The following is a 27,824-nucleotide window of genomic DNA, read 5'->3' on the forward strand; positions in this document are numbered from 1 at the left end:
TGAAAGATGTAATCAGGCAATCAAAGTAGCAAGGGTTAAATTTCTAGACTACCACAAATTAGAATTGACAAGAAAAGCTTTCTGATCCATATTTGCCTGGGAAGGCTCCAAGGGAAATACAAGAAGCAGCAACTCAAATCCTGTTCTCTTCATTATCCTTTTTTTTTTTTAATAGCTCTTGCATAGGCTCGGTTTTTGGAAGTTGTATGCTGCTAATTTAGGTATATATGTCATTACAATTTTAGCATGGATCCTTCTCAGGCATACACAAGAGATGCCAGACATGTGAAAAAAGGAGGGAGCCAAACACAGGAACCTCAGGGACACTGTATGACTGTTCTAGAGTCAGAAACCACGTGAACACGTATCGAATTAATAGATCTGAGGCTCAAGTCTGTTCTGTGCCCTGTCTCGCTGTCTCCTCTCAACGTCCCCTTCTCTTTCTGGAACTGGATTTCACATAATTCTTTAGGTGAGAACTAGAGCCATTCAGTCAAAGACTAAAAAGAGGCAAGGTTGGACCAAGTTTAAGTAAGAATCAGGTAACAATTAGCTGTGTGATGGTTAATGAAATCATTTGTCTCCGCATAAACTCTTCCCCTGGAAGTGTCTTGCAAAAGCTGGTTATTGGTGAAGTAGGATGGAGAGTTAAGGGAATGGGTTACATGACCTCCAAAGCCCTTTTAACTACAAGGTGAATCACAAGTCTAAGAGTCTTAGGTCAACATTTATTGGAGTGCAGATATGGACAGAGCTCTGTGCTAGGCACTGGGCCCCAGAGATGTGAAACATGGTCTTGACCCTCGGAGGCTTGCTCCCTAATCAAGGGGACCAGGTAGACAGACATTTAAATAAAATAAAAATGCAAAGGAACATAGACTAGGCATTCTTTTTAGTTCTGGAACTCGTGTTGAGGATCACATTGATTACTTTTAGGGTCAACTCCTAGAACTTGAGGAGCAACTTATTTCAGTTAGAAATTCCCATATGAAAATAAAGATGAAAACATGGAAAAAGATACCCTCAAAAAATTGGAATTCAGTGCCAATTTTATTAGACTACAAAAACATATCATACAATTATTATTTTAGGTATATTTATATAAAGTCATAAAAGCTATACTTTTTGAAAAACATTAGCATAAGAAGTAATTTTTTAATTTGTTATATAAGTAAATTAACTTTAGCATCTTAAGGATTCGATGATACAGTTTTTAAATTTATTTTTTAAATTGACAAATAGCAATTGTACATGTTCTTGAGAGCACATAATTATATTTCCATACATATAATTTATAGTTATCAGATCAGGGTAATTAGCACATCCACCATCTCAAATGTTTATCATTTCTTTGTGTTGAGAATGTGCGATATCCATCTAGCTATTTGAAACTATACATTGCATTATTGTTAACTATAGTCATTCTACAGTGCTGTAGAACACTAGAACTCATTTCTCCTATCTAGCTATAATTTTGTATCTTTTAACAAATCTCTCTGTCACTCTCCCTTCCCAGCCTCTAGTATCCTCTGTCCTACTTTTTACTTCTATGAGATCAACTTTTTTTAGCTTTCACATATGAGTGAGAACATGCACTGTTTAACTTTCCGTTCCTGGCTTTTTTCACTTAAAATAATGTCCTCCAGTTTCATCTATGTTCCATGAACGATGGGATTTCACTCTTTTTTATGGCTGAATAATACTCCATAGTGTGTATATATCACATTTTCTTCATTCGTTCATCTCTCGTTGCACACCTAGGTTGACTCCATATCTTGGTTATTGAGAATAGTGCTGCAATAGACATGGGATGCAGACGTCTCTTTGTCATACTCTCAGTGACTTGTTTTGTGTTTTGTTTTTTGAGACAGAGTTTCTCTCGTTGCCCAGGATGGAGTGCAATGGCAGGATCTCGGCTCACTGCAACCTCCACCTCTCAGGCTCAAGCAATTCTCCTGCCTCAGCCTCTCGAGTAGCCAGGATTACAGTTGCTTGCCACCTCACCTGGCTAATTTTTGTGTTTTTAGTAGAGACAAGGTTTCGCTATGTTGGTCAGGCCGGTCTCGAACTCCCAGCCTCAGGTGATCTGCCCACCTCAGTCTCCCAAAATGTTGGGATTACAGGCGTGAGCCACCATGCCCAGCCTCAATGACTTGTTTTAATGAATTTTCTCTCTGAAGACTTACTGCTATTTCCTGCTTATTGACAGCTGTGGCAGCAAGCATCCAAAAGCTGATTTTTCTGAGGTCTTTGAAACTTTTGGACACTTCTCCTATTGGGAAAATAGAATTTTTCTTTTGAATAATTCTCATTTCCCACTAAGCGTATAAGCAACCTGGAGTATCTTGTAAGATCCATACAGATTAATATTTCAAGCATAATAATCCTTATATATTCCTTTTTGACAATGGAGACTATGGTTACGAGTAGAAGTTTTTAAATAAGGACTACTTTTGAGGTCCCAAAGCTTTGAAAATATGAGGTATAAACAAAACAACATATTCCAATGAGATATTGATACCTAGTTTTCTTAAATGTCTCATTCAAAGGTTGAGAATTTCTTCCTGAAATTTAGACAATATATTATAGAAATGTGGTTTGTCTTTTTGTACATTTAGGATGATTATTTTTAAAAATAATTCTAGGCATTGTTTATTCTGTGTATTAGTGTAATAGTCAATGCAGTAGTTAGAATTGTGGTTGCTAATAGTCACAAAATCTAGTAAGAATGTGAGTACATGAACCCATCCCCAGGAAACTGATGGGACAAGTAGTAAACTTTTTTTTGACTATTTAACAAAAATATTTAATGCTGCCAAAAAGTATAAAAATACAGTAGGAATGGCAGTACAATACAAAGGAATCTCTCCTAATTTATTTTTTTTACATATTTCTATATTTCATACATGCATTAAAAACAATTAACAACACATCCAGTGAAAAGTTCTGCAAAGTCTTCTGCTGGTGGGTGCTCCTCATGCTTTGTATGTAAAGTTTACTTTGTAAACAAATGACGGTGAGGCAATCTAGAGGTTTAGCAAGCCTCACTTTAGTGTCCGGAGTGGGCTTCAGGTCTGGCTTTGCACATCAATGGTTCAAAATGTATAGCTCCAGAATATTCTCAAGTCATGAACATTAGGTGCCTACCGTGGCCTTTTTCTTTTTCATTCATTCTCATTTAGCCTCTGTTTCATCTGCTGCACGTTCTGAACTGTGGTGGCCTTTCTGGCCTCTCGAATACGTTTCCGTGGAGCATTCTCACTGTTCTCCTCCATTGTATCTTGCATTTGCTGTACATCGGTCACCTGTCAGTTTTTCTTCTTCTAGACCAATTCTGTTCTGATTGTATTTTTCAGTCGTTATTTTGTTTGGTGAGTGATCAAAAGCAGGAGCTAAGTTTTACTTAGAAAGTCCTTTCCACCGTTTCTGTATACTAGAATCTCCCTTTACACATTTTACTGCTTCTATTGTAGCCATGTATGAGAATCTCAGTTGATCTGGGGTCTGAATAAGACCCATTCGGTATTTTCTCATGTTCAATAACACTTTTTTAATGTTAATATAATCTCCTTTTCCCATCAAAACAAGACAAGTGTCTACCAGAGAGAAGGTGCTGAGCACCCAGTGCCTTCACTACAATGGACCACCGCAGGCTCATGGTCAGGGTTCAAGGAGCCAGATTCTCTCACTTTAACCAAGAAATTGATAAATGAAGCTGGTGATTCAGGGACTCCAAAATCTGGCCAGGTAGTGTAATGAAAGTGAGATATTGTTCTGGTTTCACCACTATTGATATTTTCTAATCATAGAAGATGTACCGTGTAATACAACTTCACATCTTCTGATAAGAGCTTCACACTGAATCCTGTTTCTCTAAACAGCATCTCTTGGTCATCTGTTGGCCAGTACTGTGCACATTTAACCGATTCTTTCTCCACAATGCGGCTCAGCATGACAACTGCTTTGGTCTTCTGCTGCCAAACCGTAAGCCAGGAATGGCAGCACATGTTAGGAAGTGGACCCTGTGTTAAGATGTAACTCCTTTGTGCCTCTTCTATGTCAACTAAGCTGGCATTAATATAATCATTCTCAGCATTTTGCAGTTTAACACGACTGTGATCATATGGGCTTACATCTCTGTATCTATTTCGATTTCTGTTTTCTGGAAACTTGGCCACTCTATGAAGATAGTCATGGGACTCATTTCGAATTTCCAAGTACGGCGGCTGCCAGCGATACTGAGCATCCAACTCCTCGAACTCGCGCTCGATGATGGTGGGCATGGCTGGGACGAGTCGTAAATCTTAAGAGAAATGGAAGAGTGAGGATGGCTGCTAAGCTGGACAGACACCCAGTGTGGTTGATTATAGTCAATCATTACTCAAGGAATTTGTATATATTCTATTCATGTATATATATGGTAAATTTCTAATTATCATACTCCTATAAAGTAATTACCATACTCCTATAAAGTATTATCTTCATTATAAAGTGAAGAAAGTGAGGCTGAGAGAAGTTAAATTATGTGCCCGAGGTGATGGCCTAGTGAATGAGCAAACTTGGTTTCACAGTCAGGTCTGTCTGGCTCCCAAGCTGCTGGTGTTTTACGTTACCACATTGTCTTAGTCTGGGCTCTCCCGAAAGCAAAGCCTGTACGGACAACTTGGAGGTAGGTAGGGAGTTTATTTGGGAATGTAACACCAAGGAATAGACTGATAAGACAGAAGAATGACCCCCCGGAAGGAGAGAAGGCCAACCCAAGGGTCCCTTTCAAATTAGCAAACATTATGAATGTCTGCTACTTGATCCTGTGGGAGCTTCTGAGGAACCTTTTAACGTGTATCTCAGAATTGGCCACCCTGGGCTAAAAATGAGACAAGCATTTTTCTATGCGCTTCTGTCCCTCAGTGGTCAAGGGCAAGCTTACAGGCCTTAACTGTCCCCCATTGCCAGATTGTCCACGCCCGAGTGCCAAGTGGTTCCCATGGGACTCCTGTGTCACAGCTCCAACATAGCCCTCGGGCCAGAAACCCGGGGCAGAGGCCAGAAGCAGGTGCTGTGAGGTTGCATCTGCACAAGATGAAAGAAGCCCACCACGCAGGCCTGGGCACCACCGCAGTGTTTGAAATAAGAGGTGAAATTGAGAACACGTGGTATATTGCCCAGAATGTTGAGAGACACATGACCAGTTATAATGAGAGAGTGGAATGAGAATCTTCAGTGTCTCATTATGCATGCATTCATTCATTTATCCATTCAGTCACCAGCGAATACTGGGTAGTATATGAAGTGAAAGAAGAATTAAAATGAGTCTAGCTGAGTTTCAGATACTACAGAAAAGAAAATAGATAATGTGATAGTGTGTTCTAAGTGCTTCAATAGAAGTATACTAAAAGGTAGTAAAAGTATAGAAGGGAGATACCCACTGTATTCTGTGTGTGGACAGAGAGGGGGTGTGGGGAGAAGGGAGGTCATTTTTCTAGAGCTTAGTCTTGAAAGATAAATAGAAGTCAGCCAGCTGGGGAGAAATATGAGCATCGGCTCTATATTCAAATTAAATTTTAGTATTTCAATATTAAGTTTCCTAAGTATGATCATTGTGGTTATGTAAGAGAGTGTCCTATTTTTAGGAGATACGTGCTGAAAAATTTAAGAGTAAAGTGTCATAATGTCTGCAACTTACTCTCAAATGATTCAGCACAGTAAATATTTGGGGATGGGGAAAAGCAGGTGAACACAAATGTAGCAAAATGTTAATCACTGGTGAATATAAGTAAAGGGTATGTATGTGTTTATTGCACTAATCTTACAACTTTTTAAAATTTTCTGAAATAAAAAAAGGAGGGGAGAAAGTTAATTAATTGAAGGCCATGGGCAGGGGCTGGGGAAGAGCAGTCCGGGATGGGGTTGTGAGAGGGACAGCAACACCTGAGGACACTGGTTCATTTTTAAAATTGCAGCGGTTGGCCAGGTGCAATGGCTTACACCTATAATCCCAGCACTTTGGAGGCCAAGGCAGAAGGATCATTTGAGACCAGCCTGGGCAACAGAGCAAGACCCCATCTCTACAAAAAAATACAATATTAAATAGCCAGGCATGGTGGCACATGACTGTGGTCCCAGCTACTCAGGAGGCTGAGGTGGGAGGATTGCTTAGGCCCAGGAGTTCGAGGCTGCAATGAGCTATGATCACACCACTGTACTCCAGCCAGCCTGGGCAACAGAGCAAGACCCTGTCTCTACGAAAAGTAAATAAATTGCAGTGGTTAGTGGGACACCGTGGGACATAAATGCTCATGATAGAGAAAAAACAAAAATGGGACAAGAGAAGGGAGTGATGTATGCTAGAGTGTTGGGCTGCATCCTGAAGGCCTAGGTGACATTGAATAATTTCATGCATCTTTTGTGTTTTAAATGGTCACTTTAGCAGCAGTTTAATAAGAATGGATTAGAAAGGCCCAAAACCGTGGCAGGAAGATGAGTTTTTATGTTACTACAGTAGTTAAGGTGACAGATTCTATAGGCTTACAGGAAAATGGTGCCAAAGATAAAGTGAAGACAGCTTTGAAACTGCAGAGGGCAGAAGAGTCAACAGGACTTGGCAATCCCCTACACTCAGTGAGTTCCTAAGAACATGGACTTGGTTCAGTTCAGGGATGAGGCTTTTAAACCCCAAAGAGAAGGAAGACTTGTGGAGGAAAAAGTTTACTTTTAGAATGTATTTAACCATGAAATAATGAATTAAGGTGTTTAGTTTGTACATCAGGGGTTTATTTATCTTTCATCACCATAACTAGTACTGCTTGCAGTATAGTAGGTATTCAACAAAATTTTTTAACCTGTGTTTAGAAATCATGATAGTAGATGGTAAAATGCTTTCTTCAGTTGCCGATACTCAGGGGAACTATGTTGTATGTTTTGTTAATGTTTTCTCCCTGAGGGCTAAGCATTTGGTGAACATCTGTCTCCTAACACCTGTTGGACCGGTTTACCTGGCAATCCAAAGTGAACATGTGCCAGGGTAGTGCCACTTAAAGTACCTTCACTTTTTAGAATCTATCAGATGGGTTTAGAGTCAGTTTTGTCTTTCACCAGCTAGTTTTCTCCGTTTCGAAAGTACAAGTATTTCTACTTCTTAGTAAATGTAATGTATGACACATGAATTTAAAGAACGTACAAAGTAGGAAACATTTATATTTCATACAACTTGAATTTTCAAATGCAGAAATTCCCTCTTGGGAGTGAGTCTTATGCTTTGGAGCAGGAATGACAGAACAGATATGGTACCAAAGCCAAGCTCACCTAGATATTGCAAACACACAGGCAAAAGAGGAGGTGGCCCAAGTGTGTCATCAGAGGGTCACTCGGCATCGGAGCAGTTCCTTTGGCGGGTGGTGAACTGAGCAAAGAGGCAAATGAATGATAGGTAGTTACAGAGAGAGAATCCCTACATCAAGGAAATACGACAAACACCAGGACTCGATTTTGATTCTATGTCTAAGAGCCTTCCTTTGACATCCTTCCCCACCATGTCAGGGAGGCTATGTACTCTCACTCCATTCAGTCGTTAGCACTGCTCACACTGGTAATAACTTCTTGTTACCCGCTTTCCTCTTTGGACTTTAGATATCCCCCTGAAAGCCACCCACCTTTGTGTTCCCAGTGTTTAGATTGGTCCCTCGCACAACGTCAGCGTTCTGTAACTTTCACATACATGAATGAACAAATGGACAAATGAACATACATGACTTCCTAAAAGGATATCATAGCTCTTGATAGTCATGACAGCACTAGTATTAACCTTTGTTTTGTAATGAGTTTCAATTTAATGTTGTTAAGGAAAATACAGGATTTTAAAAACTAGTACACACACATACACATATTCCAGAGTCTTTCTAATGAGTTCGAATATTAATTTGTAAAAGAATCTAACAACACATGCTTTAAAAAATAGTGTTTGTGGCCAGGCATGGTGGCTCACGCCTGTAACCCCAGCACTTTGGGAGGCCGAGGCAGGCAGATTACCTGGGGTCAGGAGTTCGAGACCAGCCTGACCAACATGGCAAAACCCCATCTCTATTAAAAATATAAAAATTAGCCAGGCATGGTGGCGGGTGCCTGTAATCCCAGCTACTCAGGAAGCTGAGGCAGGAGAATTGCTTGAACCCAGGAGGCAGAGGTTGCAGTGAGTCAAGATCACGCCACTGCATTCCAGCCTGGCGTACAGGCTGAGACGGAGCAAGACTCCATCTCAAACAAAAAACAATTCGTGTTTGTGCCAGGCACAGTGGCTCATGCCTATAATCCCAGTACTTTGGGAGGCCAAAGCAGGAGGGTCTGTTGAGACCAGGAGTTCAAGACTAGCCCGGGCAACATAGTGAAGCCCTGTCTCTCCAAAAAAAATAATAATAATAATACAAAAATTACTCAGACATGGTGGCCTGCACCTGTAGTCCCAGCTACTCAGGAGGCTGATGCAGGAGGACCACTTGAGCCCAAGATGTCAAGGCTGCAGTGAGCTGTGATTGTGCACTGCTCTCAGCCTGGGCAACAGTGTGAGACTCTGTTTATTACTCTAAACACTATCACTAGTACTATAAGAGTAATAGAGTTTATTACTAAGTTGTTTTAGGATCTGTCAAATACAGAGATGGTGCCCCAATCTGGTCAGACATTTCTGATTGATTGATTGATTGATTTTTTTCAGACAGTATCTCACTCTGTCATCTAGGCTGGAGTTCAGTGGCACAATTATGGCTCAGTGCAGACTTGACCTCCTGGACCCAAGTAAGCACCTGAGTAGCTGGGACCACAGGTGTATGCCAGCATGACCAGCTACTTTTCTTATTTTCTGTGGAGTTGGTGTCTCTGTTGCCCAGGCTGGTGTTGAACTCCTGGGCACAAGAGATCCTCCTACTTGGCCTCCCAAAGTGTTGAGATTACAGGTGTGAGGCATTGCACCCAGCATCTCTGATTCTTTTGATTCCATTGAAACTAAAGTTTCAGTACATCAAGAAAGAAAGCAGCCCAAAGGAATTTACGCTGTCCCTTTATTCACTATCAGGGACAGTGTTAATAGGGACTGCTTCCGGCTGTCTGCACAATGCCCTTTACTGTCCAAGACCAGCACTTCCAAGACAGTGTGGTTCATTTGGTCTTAAGAACAGATACTGAGGAATTGGTCCATAATCCACAGCAAAGCTCTGTAGGCACCTGATACCACGGAGAGGTGTTCTGACTTTCTTACACGTCCCCCAGGGCAGAAACTATAGGTTCTGAGTGACATCTCGTCATAATTCAGTGGAAGCATTAAGAGGCAAGCAAGCATAATTCTGGGCAAAGAAGGGCTCCCATCATAAGAATTTTGCAAACCGCATACTCTTTTATTTTGTAACAATGCTCGTAATTTATCTTTTGGAAAGAGGCACACAGATCTTGATGTAATTTGTGTAATAGATACTGTTTACTAACGAAATACCCTTTTCAAATGAAAGGAAAATATTAGTTTCCTACATCAGGTGCTGTATTAGTCCGTCCTCATGCTGCTAATAAAGATATACCCAAGACTGGGTAATTTATAAAGGAAAGAGGTTTAATTGACTCACAGTTCAGCATGACTGGGGAGGCCTCAGGAAACTTACAATCACGGTGGAAGGGGAACCAAACACGTCCTTCTTTACACGGCGGCAGGAAGGAGAAGTGCTGAGCAAAAGGGGGAGAAGCCCCTTATAAAATCATCAGATCTCATGAGAACTCACTCAGTATCACAAGAACAGCATGATGGTAACCACCCCCATGATTCAGTTACCTCCCACTGGGTCCCTCCCACAACACGTGGGGATTATGGGAACTACAATTCAAGATGAGATTTGGGTGAGGACACAGCCAAACTCTATCAGGTGCTTATGACCATTTTAAAACCTGAAACATAGTGGTATTCCTATTGTAAATTTTCCTAGAAAAACACCATTAGATAAAATGCAACAAGCGCTAAAATAGCATTTTATATTGTAGAATGATAATTTTTATTTTCTCCTAAACATAGGCGACTAACCCATATCTTTTTTTGAGTCTCACTCACTCTGTTGCTCAGACTGAAGTCCAGTGGCACCATCTTGGCTCACTACAGCCTCTGCCTTCCAGGTGCAAGCAGTCCTCCTGCTTCAGCCTCCCAAGTAGCTGGGATTACAGGTGTGTGCTGCCATGCCTGGCTAATTTTTGTATTTTTAGTAGAAACAGGGTTTCACCATGTTGGCTAGGCTGGTCTCAAACTCCTGATCTCAAGTGATCCACCAGCCTTGGCCTCCCAAAGTGAGCCACTACGCCTAGCCATATCTTTATATTAAAAAAAAAAACAACAACAAAACAAAACCTAAAGTCCTGTTTGTAAGTACTCTTTTCCCATAGTATTAGACAGACAACATAATGCTCTGTAGCAACCCACCCCAAACTCAATGGTTTGTGTTAACATGTATGTGTTCTCATACAGGTCTTAAGGTTGGCTGAGGTTTAGCATCTATGGAATGGGCTCAGCTCCTGACTCTGCTTAAGGCTGTGGGTAAAGGAAACCAATCGTTAGTCAGTTGAAAATAAGCTTGCCCTGTATTTGGTTCATGAGGTTTTGCCAACATACATAATTATTAAACTTTCACTGAAAATGTTTAGCAACAATATTTTTTATGAAACGGGAGGGTAAAGTGAGAAAACTTACAGCTGGACCAGTGCCTTACCTTTAGTAAGTTCTCAAATAATATTTGGGAAAAGAATAAAACAATGGAATATAAAGAAATCAGAGACGATAAAATTTCTTAAAACTGTAACTAAGCAAACCTTGGACAAAACCTGACAAAACTAAGCAGCAGAACGCTTTTTCCCCATTGCCTTTGTCATCAGTTATGCGAATAACATCTCAGGAGGACTTCAGGCTTGGCATGGCCCACACACATTATCTCTGCTTCTTGCCGAAAACCCATCAGTAGTGCTGAAGGAGTAGGATAGGGATAAAGAATGTTTTGAAAGATGGGAGACACATGGACCAGTGGTAATTAACAACACGAAACCTACACCTACAAATGTGTGTGTTGTGGCGGGGGGTGGGTAAGAATCAAGTTTCAAGAAAGGGGAGCCTTCAGGTACCCCTAAAGGTGGATTCAGAGTAGGACTGAAAATTCAATAATTAATGAAATATTGTATAAAGAATAACTAAACTGGACTGGGCATGGTGGCTCATGCCTGTAATCCCAGCACTTTGAAAGGTTGAGGTAGGACAATCAGTTGGGACCAGGAGTTCAAGACAAGCCTGGACAACATAGCAAGACCCCATCTCTAAAGAAACTACAAAAATTAGCTGGGCATGGTGGCACCCACCTGTAGTTCCAGTTACTCAGAAGGCTGAACTGGGAGCACCACTTGAGCCCAGTAGGTTAAAGGCAGCAGTGAGCTTTCATTGTTCCGTTAACTATAGCTTGGGCAACAGAGCAAGACCCAGTCTCTAAAAAAAAAAAAAAGAAAGAAAAGAAAGAAAAATCACACTTCCAGTTTCCATCCTCAAGAGTGTAGTTAGGAAACCACTTCTCCCCAAGTATAAAACGTGAGGTTGGCGAGGCACAGTGGCTCACACCTATAATCCCAGCACTTTGGGAGGCCAAGGCAGGCAGATCACGAGGTCAGGAGACCAACACCATCCTGGCCAACATGGTGAAACCCCGTCCCCACTAAAATACAAAAAATTAGCTGGGCGTGGTGGTGCACACCTGTAGTCCCAGCTACTCGGGAGGCTGAGGCAGGGGAATCGCTTGAACCTGGGAGGCAGAGATTGCAGGGAGCTGAGATCGCGCCACTGCACTCCAGCCTGGCAACAGAGCAAGACTCCGTCTCAACACAAACAAACAAAACTTGAGGTTTAGTCTCCAGCAGTGTGCCATAGAACTTTCCGTGATGATGAAAGTACTTTATATCTGCATTGTCCAACTAGTGGCTCAATAGCCACCTGAAATATAGCCAGTGTGGCCACACATGGTGGCTCACACCTGCCCAACACTTGGGGAGGCCAAAGTGGGTGGTTCACTTGAGCCCAGGAGTTCAAGACAAGCCTAGGCAACATGGTGAAAACCTGTTTCTATAAAAAAACACAAAAATTTGCTGGGCATGGTGGCACACACTTGCAGTCCTAGCTACTCCAGAGGTTGAAGCTGAGGCAGGAGGATCTCTTGAGCCCAGGAGGTTGAGGCTACAGTGATCCATGATTGCACCACTGCACTCCAGCCTGGGTTACAGAGTGAGACCTTGTCTCGAGAAAAACCCGCAAACAAAAATACACGAAATATGGCCAGTGTGACTGAGGAAATGAAGTTTAGTTTTAATTTTGATTCAAATAGCCACATATGGCTAGTGGCTGACGTATTGGACAGTGAAGCTCTAGACTCAGGAATACTGGACACTGCTGAGGATGGGATGGATTCTCTTGCAGAAAAACAGGAAAAGTGAGTAGAATTCTTCAAGTGACTGCTGAGATCTGTCAGCCTCTTCTATTACATGGCACCCAGGTTGGAGGATTCCTTTCTGACAAAATTGTGCTGCCAAATTTATATGAATAGCAGAATAATACTCATATTATTAATAATAATATTCAGTTATTCCCAAGAGAGCAGCCGGCACTCTAATTCATCACCCAGTGACAGCACCCTCACCTAGAGTCAGCATTTGTTGTGGTCGTTTTGTTTTGAGATGGGGTCTCACTGTGTTGCCCAGGCTGGCCTTGAACTCCTGGGCTCAAGCAGTCCTCCCTGCTCGGCCTCACATCCATCAGCATTTTAAATGCCTCCCTCTCAAATGTGACTAGGTAGCCAAGGATCACCATGCATTTGGGGAAAGCTGCCCAGCTGAAATGGAAATCAATGCAAACAGAAGAAAAAGAACTGAAACAAGACATGACAGGGAACATAAGAAAAAAAAAATAGTTTTTTTAAGAGAGAAGATATTGCAACCTAAAACAAGATCAGAGGCTATATAAAAGATCGGAGGAACACGTTTCTACATTCAGGCGCCTCCTGACTCACCTGAATTCCAACAGAGCACAGTAAGCGCCAGTTCTCCGCCTGCCCTGGATTGGGCCCTGCAGTTGCAGAGAAAGCTTGGGAATAAAAATGGAGGTAAATCTTTAAGTGATTACCTATTCTTCTGACCCACCGGCTACAAATCGGTGTTCCCACCACTTTCTCCTCAGGTTCAATTGATTTGACAGAGCAGCTTACAGAGCTCAGGGAAACACTTTACTTATGTTGACCTATTTATTATAGTGGATACAGAGGAACAGATGGGAAAGATGCATAGGGCCAGGTATGGGGGAAGGGTGCAGAGCCTCCATGCCCTTTCCAGGGGCACCACGTTCCAGGAACCTCCACATTTTCAGTTATCTGGAAGCTCTGCAAACCCAGTCCTCTGAGGGCTTTATGGAAGCATCATTACATAGGCATGATTGACTACGTCATTGCCTATTGCTGATCAACTCAACCTTCAGCACCTCTTCCCTCCCCGGAGGTAGGGGGAGTGAGGCTGACATTCTAACCCTCCAATCTTGCCTTGGTCTTTCTGGTGCCAGCCTCCATCCTGAAGCCACCTAGGGATCCCCAACGATTAGTCATCTCATTAGCAAAGCAAGATACCTTTATTGATCTGGCTGTTCCTAGGGCTTGAGGAGCTGTGGCTAGGAACAGAGATGAAGGCCAGTGGATCACTGGAGGGCTCCCACTATCTCACTTTTGGGGCAGAAGTGGACATTCTGAGGTGGGGAGTGGTTGGTTCAGAACCTCTGACTTGCGTGTTCAATCCCAGGCAGAGAGACGTCGCTGGGACCCGCCAGAGTAGGTCATCTGCCCACGTGGCAGTCACCTGCAGGTGTGGGTGCAGACACGTCTAGCTGAGAGTCAAGTGCCACCATTCCAGATGCCTGTCCCCAGAAAGAAAATCTCAGACCAGTAGAGCTCTGAATGGAGGTTTGATCCGAATACCAAGGACAATATAAGCAGAGCTGCTTTAAGAATGCTGTTGCTGTGGTCCATGGGAAAGACCCTTCATGCCTGAATTATTTTGATTCCAGATTGAAGGAAAATGCTAATTTCAGGTAGTTTTATAGAAGTTAGGGTTTTGGACATTGCTGTTTGACTGTAAACTCTCAATAAGGTAGGGAAATGAATCAGAAATCATGGGTGTGCATTTGTAGAGACTTGACAGACTTATTTTGCAGTTGGGGCTTCAGGGCCCAGAACCTTTTAGCATCCCTGCCCTAGTTGAAATCAGACACACCCTCTCCCTGGTATCCAAACAAAGCTAGTTCAGGTGCTGCCCTGAAGGGATTTGGTTGATGTGAAGTCTCAAGTCCTTAAATTAATCAACAGGAGTACTTCCTGGACGGGACTGATTTGATCAGGTGGGTGATATGTAAGTTCTCCTCCTTTACAGGGGAATACAGCAGGACTCAGAGAGTCCCACTTCCCACCTCTCACCTCAGACGCTCTCAAGATGGTGACCTCTCTGGGTTTCAACACCTGGAACAAGCCGGGTGTGGTGGCTCACATCTGTCCATCCCAGCACTTTGGGAGGCCGAGATGGGCAGATCAGCTGAGGTTGGGAGTTTGCAACCAGCCAGGCCAACATGGTGAAACCCCATCTCTACTAAAAATACAAAAAGTAGCCAGGCATGGTGGTGCATGCCTGTAATCCCAGCTACTCTAGAGGCTGAGGCATGAAAATCGCTTGAACCTGGGAGGCGGAGGTTGCAGTGAGCTGAGATCATGCCACTGCACTCTAGCCTGAGCAACGGAGCAAGACTCTGTCTTAAAAAAAAAAAAAAAAAAAAAAAACGCTTGGAACAGGCAGAGCCTAGAGGATGCGTGTGGACTTCCCATCTGTGCCAAATGTGCCTTGGAGAAAACCCACATAGCTGAATGATTAAAGTCAAGCAGCACGGGAAGGGATCAGCCACATAGCAGTGCCCCGTGCACCTTGGCGGAAAGGAATTTTTCTGTCCATTGACATTTGTAGGTGTTCAGTTTGGAATCAGTCCATTTTGGGAGTCGCCACCCATCAACTTGTCAGTCCCAAGGGCACTCATGAAGCAATCACCCATTGAATCTGCACTGGGGCCATCCTGCGTCACCGTGAGAAACGGGAGGCTTCCACAGAGAAAGTGAAGGTCCAAGGTCCCACATTGTGTGTCCAGAAGGCCAGACTGTGCCCCTGTGGAGTCCTCCAATGAGGCAGATGAAGAATTTTCATTCATGGGGAAGCCCAAGGAACAGGAGGCAGAGCCTGAGAACAGGAGGAGGGCTCAATCAGCCAGCCAGGCTTTGGCATTTTCAGGACCAGGTGAATGACAAGAGGAAGAGAGATTGGCTGGCATTTGAAAACAGTGGAGCCTGGAGTGATAGAAGCAGGCGGCTTCAGAAGAGAAGGAGGTGCCTTGCGCCTGGAATGAGCAGATGTTAGTGAAGAAAAGGAAGAAACCGAGGATAAGGAGATGGAGCGGCAGTGCAGCACCCTGTGTCAGGGAGCACAGGAGAGGAGACAGGAAGGTGGGAGGCACAGGGCAGGGGGTGAGGAGTGGCGTCCTGGGGAGCTCAGAGCAGTTCTGAGTATGGAGAGTCCACAGACAGTGAGGATGAGACGGTGTCTCGCCTGATGCAGGCCCTCACTGGGAAGAAGGGCCGAGTGACAGTTCAGAACCTGAGGCTGAAGCATTGAACCAGAAGGAGCCGTTGCAGGAGGCAAAAGGCACGCTGAGGACGCATGGTGCCCCCTCCAGACTGTAGGAGACCAAGGAAGAGCCAGCGGAGAGCAGGCGGGGCCGCAATACTCCGGATGCGCTTAACACCAAGAGGAGAGTCAGGAGGAGCAGGAGGCATGGAAAGTTCAGAAGCTAAAATGAACAAGGGGACAGGGACGAGGAAGAAGAAGAGAAGGAGGAAGCAGAAATTGAGCACCTGGGAAACCTGGCTGAGGAAGAGCAGCAAGCTGAGCTTCAGGCGTATGGCAAGGTCATTACCAGCAAAGCCATTCAGGGCAAATATGAGAAATATACAAAAGAGCTTTCAGTGCCCCCACCCTGGAGGATCATTTCAACAAAGCCATGCTTCCTAAAGTCATGCAACAACTTCGGGCACTCTGGTTATACCAAATACACCCATGGTGGGGATTGAGACACCACCTCCTTCTACCCAACATGGGGCCAAGAGAGTGCCCAGAACACAAAGTTCTTCAAACAAAAGGCAGCTGAAGCACAAGATGTAGTTGGGCAACCGTTTGCCAAGAAGCGGAAGAGTACGTAGGAGTCAACTCCTCGTTCTCCCCAATGTGGAACTCAAGGGGAAGTCTCAGCATCTGGTCCTTGATTTGCTTTTCCTGTTATTTACATGGCCCCTGAATCCAGCCTTCAGACCTACTGCCATGCCTGTGATACTGCATGGCCCAGTTTTTGAAGGTGCTTTGTGAAATTTAGACCTGTGCTGGAAAAATCCCCCAGAAAAGCACTATCCTGGTAGGATTAGAGGCTTCCCACTTATTTCCAGGAAATCTTAGGTTTCATCAATGCTAAGACTTCCCATATTTACATGAGACTGTTCTGATTTTTAATTTTAGAGATGGAGTCTCGCTACATTGCCCATGCTGGATTTGAACTTCTGGGCTCAAGTGATCCCCCTGCCTCAGCCTCCCAAGTAGCTGGGATTACAGGCTTGTGCCACCACACCTAGCTCTGAGTTTCATTTTCTAGCCCCTTATCTTGGGTCAGAAACATGGGCATGTAAGTGGACAATAAATTTAACTCTTAGGGTTAGGAGTAAAATGCCAGGAAATCTAAAGTCATTGAAACTTGTTTTTCATTTCTGGAATAAGTACATTTTTCTAGATAGACATACTTTTTGATCCATTTATGTGTTGTTTCAAGAAATAAAAGAAACACACACCCCCAAAAGAGAAAACAACATACAAGAAGGAATGCAACCTCTGTGCCAGGCCATTCCCAGTGTTTCACTGGTGCCCTGGGGTAGACATGCTTTTTTAAAGAAGACTAGGCTGGGCGCGGTGGCTCACGCCTGTAATCCCAGCACTTTGGGAGGCCAAGGTGGGCGGATCACCTGAGATCAGGAGTTCGAGACCAACCTGACCAACATGGAGAAACCCCATCTCTACTAACAATACAAAATTAGCTGAGCGTGGTGGCGCATGCCTGTAATTGCAGCTTCTCAGGAGGCTGAGGCAGGAGAATCACTTGAACCCGGGAGGCAGACATGGCGGTGAGCTGAGATCATGCCATTGCACTCCAGCCTGGGCAACAAGAGCGAAACTCTGTCTCAAAAAAAAAAAAAAAGACTAAAGTGCGCCAAATCTGCATTAAATTGAAGAATGTCAGACCTGCCTCTTAGACCTAGAGTGTGGCCTGCACATCCAGGTTCATGACACAGCATTGTCTTTTGAAAGTAATCTGCCAAAGTCAGATGTCAGCCGAGGGTTCTACACACAGAATATGGAGAGAGATCTGAAACTCTGATGGAGCACGTCCAATTAGCATGCTGGAGAAAGACACATCCCCCAGTGTCGTGCTGCTCAAACTGGCCTGGACCATACCCTGCTATCAAAGGAATCATCAGCCTCACATTTGCTCCTGCTGGGTGAAAGGAGAGTGTCAGAGAAAAGAGAAGCGTCCCTACAGACACAAGAAGCCTACAGATCTGGACGATTCCCTTGCTGATCAAAATGTTGAAGATTCATATTATGGAATCAATGACCCTGTAGCAGAGAAGCTTCCAAAGCAGACTTCAACCATGCCTCATCTGGACACACAGAGGACGAGACTCTCACGACATTAGAGGTAGATGGTGTGGGTGAAACAGATCAGAGAAATCATTTCTACCAGTTTGGAGAGATTGACAATCACTCTAATGCAGAAAGAGCAGGGTGCTCTCACCCAGTTTTCCACAAGGCAGGCTGCAGACATGGCTGCTGAGAAGGCCTTTAATAAGTTGATTGTAATGGCCACAGACTCAACATGAAATCAAGATCTCAAGCAGCCAGAGGAAAAGAAAAAGAAGGACGGAACCACATACTCTGGGATCAAGCTAGAGCCTTTCCCAGGACTGCCGTGAGCTCTTCCTCCTGTTGCAGCAGAGGATGCAGCAGCCAGCTACTTCAGCCTACCCCTAAGTGATCCTCCACCACTGTGGTGAACATTGCCCTGCCACCCCCACTACTCCCCGTACCGTCAGGTTTGGGGCTACACATGTTCCACCCAATGAGACCACCTCATTCCTTTCATGAAGACTCCAGGACCAGTCCTTCTCAGGACCCTCAGAGGATGGGAGCTCGTGCTGGAAAACACAGCAGCCCCCATCACATTAGCACTACTCTGGGGCTCTGTGGAAGAAAGGGCACTTAAAAATCCCAGTAAATGAGTTTTGGAGTAAATATATTTTTCCTTCCTTTGTAGTTTCCATGGTAGCTGAATATGCTTAGATATGGACAGTCGGTGAACGACAGCCATGCTTCTCTACGCATAATCGAAGAATCAGTGGCCTTCAAAATAAGCTGCTGTGGACACATCTGGTTACAAATACAACATGACTAATAAAACCTAATGCCTGTTCCACTCACCTCTGTGGGAATAAGTGACTGGGTGAATTGGAATGCCCAATGGAGCTGCCATCTCAATTACACGTTCATTTTGTACCTTCTCGGTGGGGGCGGGCAGGGGAGAATTGATCTTCAGTAAAAGACTTTTGGGCCAGCTGGGCTCTGTGGCTCATGTCTATAATCCCAGCACTTTGGGAGGCTGAGGTGGGTGGATCACTTAAGGTCAGGAATTCGAGGCCAGCCGGGCCAACATGGTGAAACCCTTCTCTACTAAAAACACAAAAAGTAGCCGGGCATGGTGGCAAATGCCTATAATCCCAGCTACTGGGGAGACTGAGGCAGGAGAATATCTTGAACCCAGGAGGTGGAGGTTGCAATGAGCCGAGATCATGCCGTTGCACTCCAGCCTGGGTGACAGAACGACACTCTATCTCAAACAAAACAAAACAAAACACCTTTGGGCCATTTTTATGTCCATGGGGGTATTTTTCTTTTTCTTTTTCTTTTTTTTTTTTTTTTTTTGAGACAGAGTCTCGCTCTGCCGCCCAGGCTGGAGTGCAGTGGCCAGATCTCAGCTCACTGCAAGCTCCGCCTCCCGGGTTCACGCCATTCTCCTGCCTCAGCCTCCCGAAAGTAGCTGGGACTACAGGCGCCCGCCACCTCGCCCGGCTAGGTTTTTGTATTTTTTTAGTAGAGACGGGGTTTCACCGTGTCAGCCAGGATGGTCTTGATCTCCTGACCTCGTGATCCGCCCGTCTCGGCCTCCCAAAGTGCTGGGATTACAGGCTTGAGCCACCGCGCCCGGCCCATGGGGGTATTTTTCTTTGTATCATCTTTAAAAAAAAAAAAAAGAAAGAAAGAAAAAAATGCTGGTACTACTCACTGCCGTGTGTCAGGGTGATTTAACTCTTTTGATGTCACACCCTCAGACAAGTAGAAACCAGCTGCCCGCAAAGCCCAAATGCTTTCTTTCCTCTCCTCTTCTTTATTACTAAAGGAATCTGACTGATAGTTGTACTTCTCTATATCACCAAAAAATAAAATAAAATAAAAAAATAAAAATTACTTTGTATTCTTATCAGTCAGATGGAAACACAAATTTCATGGAGCTGTGTATTATTGAGAAAACCTGGTGTCTGGGATGAAATTATGTTCAACAACGTCCTGTAAGATGCTTTCTTTAACAAACGGAAATGAAAAGCATGGAGCGTTTGAGTGGAAGACTTGTGACCTCAGCTGGAACTATGATCTTCCACATTCACCTTTGTGTGTCTTCAGGGGCTCGTTGGAATTCCCTGCTCTGGGCAGGGTGGTCTTAGAAAGTTTGGGTATAACTGTATTATAGATGATAAAGGCAACTTGATGTTGTGTTAAAAAATAAATTTTAAAAAAGAGAAGAAGGGAGAAATCATAAAAGAACTAATTCCAGCAATTTTCACCATACTCAAGAAAGAATTCAGATTGAAAATGAAAAACGTCTTATGCCATCCAACAGAACTACATCTGTTCAGCAGAGGCATGTACACAAACGTTTATATAGCCCTGTCTCTAGTATCCCCGAAATGGAAATAGTCACAAGTCCATCCTCATTAAAACTGGATACATCAATTATATATATATAGTGGAACAAGAGTGAATGAATTGCCACCACCTGCAGCGACGTGGGTGAATCAGACAAAATTAATGGTGAATGAAGGAGACCAGGAGCAAAAGAGTACATATTTTTAAAAAATACGGCTGGGCACAGTGGCTCATGCCTGTAATCCCAGCACTTTGGGAGGCCGAGGAGGGTGGATCACGAGGTCAGGAGATCGAGACCATCCTGGCTAACATGGTGAAACCCTGTCTCTACTAAAAATACAAAAAATTAGCCAGGCGGGCGCCTGTAGTCCCAGCTACTCGGGATGCTGAGGCAGGAGAATGGCGTGAACCCGGGAGGCGGAGCTTGCAGTGAGCCGAGATTGCACCACTGCACTCCAGCCTGGGCAACAGAGCATGACTCCGTCTCAAAAAAAACAAAAACATATAATGATTTCATTTCTATAAAAATTGAAACACAGGCAAACTGATCCACAGTACTGGAAATTACAGTAGTGGTTCTCACAAGGGGCAGATGGTGGCTGTTGGTAGCATTGTTTCTTAATCTAGGTATTAATTGCACAAAATGTTTGTTCATTTTGTAAAATGATTTGTGCTCTTCTGTATGTTATACTTCAGTAAAAACTTAACGTTTTTCTAAGTTCCATATCAAAACACACCATAGTGAAATTTATGGGGATAAAGAGGGGATTCAAACAGCTTTGGTTGGGGCTAGGTGACGGTGGGGAGATAAAAGGATCAAGACAGAATAACTTAAGACTTCTTAAAAGTATTACTGGGAAGTAAACAACAATAGAGAAATGCCTATAACATGCTAAGGGGAAATTACGTCCAAACTGTCAATCAAGTGAGAAGGTAAAATAAAGACATTTCGTAAAACATAGTCTCAAAAAATTTTCTCCCTGTGCATCCTTTCTCAGGAAGTTTCTAGAAGACATCACAAAAATAAGAACAGGGAAGACAGAGGAGCCAGGGAACAGAAAAGAAGGGAAGAGAATTTCCAAAATGATGGTTGGAAGCAGCTGTAGACCTGCGGGCTTGGAGATGAATCCAGGCCCCGTGGAGCAGGATGGAGGATGCTGCCAAGAAGTCGGTAGCCCAAGTGGTATGAGAGGAGTTTAAAGTTCTGTTGGAGAGTATGGTGACAAATAGTGATAGGAACCTAGACAGCTAAGCAAATGGAAATAGAAAAGATAATTACTAGCTACCAGAAAACAAAAAGATGTCCAAGAAAGGAAATGCAATGAGTGTCCGCTACAGTGAAAAATATTTACACAAGTATTGAATAATATGAATGTTGATTTAATTTTTAGGCCAGGCATGGTAGCTCATTTCTGTAATCCCAGCACTTTGGGAGGCTGAGGCAGGCAGATCACCTGAGGTCAAGAGTTCGAGACCAGCCTGGTCAACATGGTGAAACCCCGTCTCCACTGAAAATACAAACATTAGCCGGGTGTGTTGGCGTGTGCCTGTAGTCCCAGCTACTCTGGAGGCTGAAGCAGGAAAATCACTTGAACCCAGAAGACGGAGCTTGCAGTGAGACAAGATTGCACCACTGAACTCCAGTTCAAAAACAAAATTAAAAATATACATATTGGGAAATTAGGAGGAGGAGGGGAAAAGTATATTGCATCATGAGGAAAAAGTTAGAAAAAAGTCTGAATCCTAATACCCTATGATAGGAAGTCAATATTATGTTTTATGTACTAGGCATATATGTTATTTTGATAATTTTAAAAACACTGAGGAGAAAAATAATTGTTTCATCTGCAACACAGTGAGAATTATTTGTTGCAGTAACTTCTATTTAATTTGAGAAAGTAAAACATTTTTCTATCCCTTCTGAAGGAAACCTTTAAGTGCACTTGAGTTTTTTATCTAGTTCTGTAGTGTACAGGGTAAGAAAATCAAATTTAAAACGTGCTTCCATTTTCTGAATTACGTTATTGGTAATAATTACAAAAATGGACTTAGATTATTTGAGTGTGTTGCTTAGCTTTTGCCTATATTCTCGTCTTAATTGTGAGCAGAAAATAGGTTTATTTTTGTTTCAGTTTTTGTTTTGAGACAGAGTTTTGCTCTCATTGCCCAGGCTGGAGTGCAGTGGCACAATCTCAACTCCCTGCAACCTCCACCTCCCAGGTTCAAGTGATTCTCCTGCCTCAGCCTCCCAAGTAGCTGGGATTACAGACGCGTGGCACCACACATGGCTAACTTTTGTATTTTTAGTAGAGATGCAGTTTTGCCATGTTGGCCAGGCTGGTCTCGAACTCCTGACCTCAGGTGATCTGCCCTCCTCAGCTTCCCAAAGTGCTGGGATTACAGGTGTGAGCCACTGTGCCCGGCCAGTTTTTAAAAAGTGCACATTAATTCAGTTAAGAGGAATGATAAGATACAATAAGCATACTGAAGCCATTCATCCTAGAAACTTCCAGAATTTCAAATGGTAAAGAGAAGCATGGAGGAAAAGATGTTACCTTTTTTGTGAATTACTAGCATCAATCATCTTTCCAGCTTAGAGAAAGTAGCAATACATACATATGCAAACACAATTTTTCCCCAAAATACTGAATTTCAGAAGTTCTCATTCTCATGATAACTATTTTTGTTGCTTCCAAATCTTGACAATTAAGAAAGTTGAGAATGAACTAAGCAAATACTGAAGTTCCCTCCTTTTCAAAGTGCTGGCAAAGCACAGCTTCGGATGAACTCCATCAGGTGCTGCTGGCTGGCTTGTCAAGACAGAAGCTACGATTCGATGATATGGCAGAAAGAGAAAGGCTGAGTGGGGAAGGTTGTACAGAGGACCCTCCTTATCCAAAGATTTATTATGAGAGTCCCTGCAGAAAAGATTAACAAATAATCTAATACCGACTTGTGAAATTAGTCCTCATTCAAGCATCTGTCTCCTCTTAGCATCTGTAAGTCATTGAACAGTCTCTCCAGTGCTGTAAACATTAAAGCAGAGCAAATGGATAGCACAGTGAAAATGCTAATCTAGAAGGTGGAAAATGTCACGGAGCCTACGAAAGTGATGTTAGAAAACAGCTTGAACTGGCCAGGCATGGTGGCTCATACCTGTAATCCCAGCACTTTGGGAGGCCAGGGCAGGCGGATCACCTGAGGCCAGGAGTTTAAGACCAGCCTGGCCAACATGGTGAAACCCTGTCTCCACTAAAAATACAAAAATTGGCCAGACCTGATGGTGCACACCTGTAATCCCAGCTACTCGGGAGGCTGAGGCAGGAGAATCGCTTGAACCCAGAAGGTGAAAGTTGCAATGACCCGAGATCACATCTCTGCACTCCAGCCTGAGTGACAGAGTGAGAGTCTGTCTCAAAAACAACAAAAAACAAAGTTAACCAGATACAGAGGAAGCTTTATGGTTCTGTTGTAGATGAGAACCCCAGAAGCCCTAACTGAGCCACATTGGAGAATAGACTGAAGTCTCTGGGCTGTGGTTGCACAGATGTCCCCAGGCTCCAATCCCAATGCCTCCCTGCATGTACATCGGCTTGAGGGTCCTTTGCTTGGCCCCACTGCCCACTGCTGCTGAATCCTGTCTGCCCTGCTGCATGTGAATCTGGGTCTCACGGTGGAAAAAATATATGTTTTGGGCTCAGCTGGACCTGAGTCTGAAGCTTAGTTCAGCCCTTTACAGGTGAAGTTATGAAGCCATTGTGATAGTCTGTTGCCTCTTCTGGAAAAGTGGGGGAAATAATACCTATTTCATAGGGTTGTAATGAGGATTTAAAGAACATATGTCACCTCCAATCAAGCTGTATTCTACTTCTAGGAGCTCATCTGTGGAAGTACTCATGTGCACAGATTCACATACATGGATGGTTGATTGCAGTCTTATAAAACCAAACATCTGGAAGGAGGCTAAAAATCTAATAAGGGGCGGACATGGTGGCTCACCCTTGTAATCCCAGCACTTTGGGAGGCCGAGGCAGGTGGATCACTTGAGGTCAGGAGTTTGAGACCAGCCTGGCCAACATGGCGAAACCCCATCTCTACTAAAAATATAAAAATTAGCTGGGCATGGTGGTGCATGCCTATAGTCCAGTCCCAGCTACTCCGGAGGTTGAGGCAGGAGAATCACTTGAACCTGGGAGGCGGAGCTTGCAGTGAGCTGAGATTGCGCCACTGCACTCCAGCATAGGTGACAGAGTGAGACACCATCTCAAAAAATATATTAAAAAAAATAAGGGATTGATTTATTTTTAATTATGACATAGCAATATAATGGAATACTATGGAGCTATTTAAAAGAATGAAGTATACCTATGTCTACTTATATGGAAAGATATTTGCCTCACTACTTAGTGGGAAAAAAACAAGTTGCAAAATCCTGACCCCATTTTTTGTTTGTTTGTTTGTTTGTTTGTTTGTTTGTTTGTTTTTGAGATGGAGTCTTGCTCTGTCACCCAGTCTGGAGTGCAGTGGTGAGATCTCAGCTCATGACAACCTCCGCCTCCCGAGTTCAAGCAATTCTCCTGCCTCAGCCTCCTGAGTAGCTGGGATTACAGGTGCCCGCCACCATGACCAGCTAATTTTTGTACTTTTAGTCGAGACGGGTTTCACCATGTTGATTAGGCTGGTCTCGAACTCCTGACCTTGTGATCTGCTCGCCTCGGCCTCCCAAAGTGCTAGGATTACAGGTGTGAGCCACTGCGCCTGGCCCAATTTTTAAAAAATATATTGATTATTGGACATGCTTAAAGAAATGCTATAATACCATAAAAGTGGCTGTCTTTGGGAAGTAGAATTATGAAGGACTTTAGATTTCTGTTTTGTAAGATGTTTGATTTATTTATTATTTATTTTATTTATTTTTTATTGTTTTTGAGATGGAGTCTCGCCCTGTTGCCCAGGCTGGAGTGCAATGGTGTGATCTTGGCTCACTGCAACCTCCACCTCCCGAGTTCAAGCCTTTCTCCTGCTTCAGCCTCCGAGTAGTTGGGATTACAGGTGCCCACCACCACGCCCAGCTAATTTTTGTGTTTTTAGTAGAGACAGGGTTTCACCATGTTGGTCAGGCTGGTCTTGAACTTCTGACCTCAGGTGATCCACCCATCTCGGCCTCCCAAAAGTGCTGAGATTACAGGCATGAGCCACAGCACCCAGCTGTAAAATATTTTACAATGAGCATGTGTGACTTTCATATTCAGGAAAAAAATTTCGCTGAAAACACACACACACACATGCATGTGTTACCTACCAGAGCCGTTCCGAGTAGTTGGTGGTGGTTAGGAGAGTTCCACTTCCAGCATGGGTGCGCTGCATCTTTAAATATTCCCGTAGCAATGAGGAGCCACTGTGCCTAGGGTTTCTGTGCGAATACATACCCTCTTTTTTTATTCTTGATAGACTCATTATTTTAGTTGAGGCCTTGTTCTCCTTTCCTTCATTAGCTTTAATCAGCAGGCTTGGGGCACCTGTCACAGGGGATGCCATCATTCATTTTAATTTTGAAAATTATAGTAGCAATTTAAGCTCATCCTAAACATGAAAAACAAATCTGCAGTTAATAAAGTAAAACCTTGGCCGGGCGCGGTGGCTCAAGCCTGTAATCCCAGCACTTTGGGAGGCCGAGACAGGCGGATCACGAGGTCAGGAGATCGAGAGACGATCCCGGCTAACACGGTGAAACCCCGTCTCTACTAAAAAATACAAAAAAATAGCCGGGCGAGGTGGCGGGCGCCTGTAGTCCCAGCTACTCGGGAGGCTGAGGCAGGAGAATGGCGTAAAACCCGGGAGGCGGAGCTTGCAGTGAGCTGAGGTCCGGCCACTGCACTCCAGCCTGGGTGACAGAGCAAGACTCCATCTCAAAAAAAAAAAAAAAAAAAAGTAAAACCTTAAAGTCACCAATTTCACCATGCCTTTCAGTCCCACTACCCAGAGTGGCATTATGGTCTTCACAGCTTCTCTGCATATGCAAATGTGTGTGTGCACTTGGGTTTTGTTTTTTGAGACAGGGTCTCACTCTTGCCCAGTCTGGAGTGCAGTGGCACAATATCAGCTCACTGCAGCCTCAACCTCCTGGGCTCAGGTGACCCTCTCACCTCAGCCTTCTGAGTAACTGGGATTACAAACGTGTGCCAGCACACCCAGCTAAATTTTATATTTTTTGTAGAGACAGGGTTTCGTTACGTTGGCCAGGCTGGGCTCGAACTCCTGGGCTCAAGCAATCTGCCTGCCTCCACCTCCCAAAATGCTAGGATTACAGGCATGAGCCACCACACCCAGCTTGCACTTGTGTTCTTGTTGCACAAATATCACTAAGCATGTAAAAAATTTCTTTCCACCACAGAGATTTATATATACTACGTCTTTTTTAAGAACTGTGTAATATTCTACCTTGTAGGTGTAATTTATTTCACCATTCCCTTATTGACGTAGTTTTCACCATTGTTAGCAGAGCCCCAAAAATATTCTTTTACCTATATCTTTGCCCACTTCAGTGAGCAGATCTGTAAGATAAATTCCTACAGGGGAACTTGTATTGGTCAAAGGGTATCCATGCAGATAATTGTTATCATGTTGCACTGACTTACATTCCCAGCAGTACATGTATGAGATCCGTTTTCCCCTACACACTTTTACCTGCACAAGTTGAGTATTCTTTACACAAAATGCTTAGGACCAGGTATGTTTCAGACTTCAGATTTTTTAGGATTTTGGAATATTTGGGTATACATAATGAGATATCATGGGCGTGGGACCCAAATCTAAACATGAAATTCATTTATGCTTCATATACGCTCTATACAGGGAGGCTGAAGGTAATTTTATGCAATATTCTTAGCAATTTTTGTGACCCATCACAAGAAGTCAGGTGTTTCAGAAATTTTAGAACATTTTGGATTTTGGGTTTTTCAGATGAGGGTTGCTCAACCTGTATCATGTATTATATATGATTGTCTTATTATTGCTTTTATTTGTTATTATTATTATTATTATTATTATTTTTTTTTTTTTTTTTTTTTTTTTTTTTTTTTTGAGACGGAGTCTGGCTCTGTCGCCCAGGCTGGAGTGCAGTGGCGCGATCTCGGCTCACTGCAAGCTCCGCCTCCCGGGTTCACGCCATTCTCCTGCCTCAGCCTCCCGAGTAGCTGAGACTACAGGCGCCCACAACCGCGCCCGGCTAATTTTTTGTATTTTTAGTAGAGACGGGGTTTCACCGTGGTCTCGATCTCCTGACCTTGTGATCCGCCCGCCTCGGCCTCCCAAAGTGCTGGGATTACAGGCGTGAGCCACCGCGCCCGGCCTGTTACTATTTTTAAATCTTTGGCAATTCAGTATGTGAAAAAATGGGTGTCATTGTTGAATTTGAATTTTTTTCATCATGACTAAAGACATCATTTCTTTATTGCCACCATCCATTTGGAAATGTTATGCATGTTCTGCAAATCCAATTGGAAGGCTGGCCTAGAGTTTGGTTAGATGGTGGTGGGGACATAATATGCTTAGAAACATGGTCCTGGATAAAATGTTGAGAAAAAGTAGAGAGAGAAGATGTGTGTGGGAGACAGGTTGGATAGTGGCATATTTTTTTGCATAGAAATCTGTTAGCTGTATGGCTGCTGTTTCAACAT

At 43.6% G+C, this 27,824-nt stretch overlaps 1 protein-coding gene and 2 pseudogenes across 1 annotated transcript in view; 2 read left to right on the top strand and 1 right to left on the bottom strand.

The window, feature by feature from the left end:
- The window catches only part of LOC105485963 (high mobility group box 1), a 154,523-nt gene that overhangs the window by 58,582 nt on the left and 68,117 nt on the right, over nucleotides 1–27,824 (top strand). The window lies entirely within an intron of this gene.
- Nucleotides 3,144–4,283, bottom strand: LOC105485964 (tyrosine-protein phosphatase non-receptor type 2 pseudogene; annotated as a pseudogene).
- On the top strand, nucleotides 15,787–19,226 carry LOC105486057 (pre-mRNA-splicing factor RBM22 pseudogene; annotated as a pseudogene).

This window comes from Macaca nemestrina, chromosome 16, assembly GCF_043159975.1.
Source record: "Macaca nemestrina isolate mMacNem1 chromosome 16, mMacNem.hap1, whole genome shotgun sequence".
Lineage (NCBI taxonomy): Eukaryota > Metazoa > Chordata > Mammalia > Primates > Cercopithecidae > Macaca > Macaca nemestrina.